Source organism: Apostichopus japonicus, chromosome 12, assembly GCF_037975245.1.
Source record: "Apostichopus japonicus isolate 1M-3 chromosome 12, ASM3797524v1, whole genome shotgun sequence".
NCBI lineage: Eukaryota > Metazoa > Echinodermata > Holothuroidea > Aspidochirotida > Stichopodidae > Apostichopus > Apostichopus japonicus.
The window spans coordinates 8375001-8378852 of NC_092572.1; positions in this window are offsets into that span (position 1 = coordinate 8375001).

Sequence of the window (3852 nt, forward strand, 5' to 3'; positions counted from 1 at the left end):
AGATAGATAGATAGATAGATAGATAGATAGATAGATAGATAGATAGATAGATAGATAGATAGATAGATAGATAGATAGATAGATAGATAGATAGATAGATAGATAGATAGATAGATAGATAGATAGATAGATAGATAGATAGAGGTTTATATATAGATGCTTATAAAGGCCTATATATATATATATATATATATATATATATATATATTTATATATATATATATATATATATATATATATATATATATATTTATGACAGTAAGGGACAAACACGACTACTGTATTAAGCAATGGAACTAGTATGCTTATAGTTCTGATGTACAATTTCATCTATCGTTTTTGACAGTGTTTCTTGATGTAAAAGGTTTGCAGTAGCTATTATAAATGGAATATTATTCTAACAAACTCCCAACTTTTGACTGATTCTTTTTCTGAGTAACTCGCTTGAAATATGACCCCTTTTTTTTTCTTGGTTGATCTGGGACTAAACCAGAGGAAATATTGGGTGTATAATAAACCCAGACAGTTACTAGGCGATTTTCACAAATTGTGCATATAAGAATATGAAGAATCAACTATAGGAAGGTAAAGTTGCAGTTTGTGTTAAAGTTGCTGCAGTTCCCTACTCCCAACCTCCCACATCCCAACCCTCGGCCAAACACCCCAAATGTAAAGAATAGGTAGATTTATGACACAGCCAATGATCTATAACTTAAACGGGATACATGAATCTTGTGAAAGTACTAAGTCATTGATGGAGATTTCAATCATTGTACCTTAAAGAAGAGCAGTGTACATTATTACCAACACGTAGATTGTCCTACACGAGGGAATGCTACCCTGGACCTTTGTTATTCCAATGTCAAAGAAGCCTATAAAGCATCACCATTGACGCCACTAGGAGGCTCTGATCGTGATCTGGTAATCCTCTATCCCAGCTATCGACCCATTGTACAGAGACAGAGGCCCCACACCGTCACAACTCAACAATGGAACTGCCAAGCACGTGAACAGCTGCAATCGATACTGGATACAACAGACTGGGATATGTTCATCGAATCATGGAGCTATAAACAGATAGCTCCATGATCGAATCGACAAATGGGATTGACGAACTGACTGAGACGATCAGCAGCTATGTGAACTTTTGTGTGGACTGTTCAGTACCCACGAAACAGGTTAAAGCAGCATTTTGCGTTGGGTCGCTTTTTTCCACTTTTTTAACATGTGCATCGATTTTTTTACATGTATCAATCATAAAACAGCAATCTAAGATACCATCCAAGTTTCACCCTGCCAAGAGCGTTAATTAGCGAGTAATTAACGATTTATGTCGATAAATGAGAAGAGTGTCCTCGACAAATTTCACAGTTAAAATTAATCGCATACAATTCCGCCAAACCCACTAGTTTGAATTCAACCAATCAGAGATGCAGGTTTAGTTATGAGCCGTTGCTAAAAATAGATTCAAGACTTCGCGTTGGTTGTACCAGGGAGTTGTTATGCAACTCCCTGGTACAACTGCCATATAGACTGTACACAAATCAAGCGTGGTGTTATATTACGTATCTGTCAATGACGTTCGTAGTGTTTAAATATTCATATTATGGGCGAGGTTTATTGGGTTCCCAACGGAAAATATCTTGGAGAACAACAAAGTTGAAAGTTGCAAATTTTTCGACTTTCATGCCACCATTTGAAGTAAAATATAAATAGATTAGCTAGTTATGTATGTCGTTATGGCAAAGTGGAATCAGTGAGGTTGAGAAAAATCATAGAAAAGGACGCAAAATGCTGCTTTAAGATTTACCCAAACAATAAGCCATGGATTACAAACAATGTTAAAAGAATAGTCAATAAGAAAAAGGGTGTCTTTGGCCGTGGCAATAGAGATGAGTTGAAGGTGGTACAAAGGGAACTAAAAGAGTGCATTAGGAAAGAAAAAGCAATATATAAACGTAAAATTGAGAACCATTTTGTTGACAACAACATGAAACAGGTATGGGATGGTATGCGTTTAATGAGTGGATATACCAACAGTAACAAGAGATCACCATTGCCCGATACCTCAGTAGAATATGCAAATGAGCTCAACCATTTTGATAATAGGTTCGACTGCGTTGATGTTTCATCACAGGCTAATGAGCTGACACAAATGTTGGCAGGGCTAGAGAGTACTTGAACCATTTTTAAATGTTGCTGAAGACGATGTTCGTAAAGAATTTGCTGGCCTGAGTGCTGCAAAGGCTGCTGGTCCAGACCAGCTTAGTCCCCGGGTATTGAAATACTGCGCTAATCAGCTTGCCTACAAATTTATACGTCTATTTTTAACCTTTCATTTAGACAGAAAACAATTCCCGCATTGTGGAAACAGTCATGTATCATTCCTGTGCCAAAGAAGGCAAACATCACATGTATGAATGACTTCCGGCCCGTGGCCCTGACTTCTGTTGCGATGAAATCCTGCGAGCGCAATGTGTTAAGGTACATGAAACCCTAAGTGAGTGAACACCTTGATCCGCTGCAATTTGCTTCTCGTGCAAAGCGCAATACTGAGGACACAATTCTTTATTGCTTAGAGAAAGTGTATTCCCATCTGGAAAAGTCGAATGCAGGTCATTCTGCTAGAATTACGTAATTCGACTTTTCCTCTGCATTCAATACGATCCAACCACATTTTTTGGTACATAAGTTGCTAAACATGAACGTCCCGCATAACCTAGTCACATGGTTATTCAATTATCTCACTAATCAATCGCAGTATGTTAGGATCAACCAGTCCAACTGTGTGTCCAACACATTAGTTTCGAGCACTGGTGCACCACTGGGAACTGTTCTTGCCCAGTTTTTATTCACTGTTGATACTTCAGATGCTAGATCATCACATGACAGCTGCCCTCTAATTAAATTTGCTGATGATACTGCATTAGTGGGTTTGATTACAGGAGATGATGGAGGTGAATACTTGTCTCAAATAAATTGGTTTGTAGACTACTGTGATCAAAATTTCCTTGAGCTTAACGTGGAGAAGACAAAGGAAATGGTGATTGATTATAGGAAAGGAGATCATGAACCTCCTCCTGTTGTTATCAAAGACCTGGCTGTAAACCGTGTCTCGTCCTATAAGTAGCTTGGCGTAGTTTTGGATGATCAGCTGAATTGGCATGACCACATTGATTATTTGGTAAGACGGATCAATCCAAGACTATTCCTTGCGGAAATTGAATACCTTCAACATCAGTAGAAACATCCTTTCTATTTTCTACAATTTTGTAATTTTCAGTGTGTGGTCATATTGCATTAATTGTTGGGGAGGTAATGTCAATGGTACCGACAGAAAACGGATAGATTCTATTATAAGCCAAGTCAGTCGCATCCTAGGCGAGCGTCAGCAGTCAGTGAACACCTCATATCATCTTCACCTTCAAAGTAAACTTGCTGGGGTTCTCAACAACAGTAGCCACCCTCTACACATTAATTTGGAAAGTGCAATAATACCCCGCAGTGGGCGGATGAGACTACCCTGTGCCGTTACAAATCCTCCTTTATCCCTCATTGTATTAAACTTCATACTGAATCTTTTACTCGTTAGGTCAGTAATCTTGCTCATTGTGCAATCCAATGTTTCACAAGTATCTCTGGTGCTGTTTTACTGTATTTTGTATTTTACCGTTTTTACGTATCTTGCCAGCTTTGTTTTAAGTCTAATGTCTTAGTATTTGAGAGTCTGATATATTTTGTGTGTATTTTATGTACTGTACGTACGTTTTATAATGTGAGCAATCAATTGCCCAGCTTGGGATGCAATAAAGAGAATCTCAATCTGAAAAAGTGCAAAATAGGACACAGATG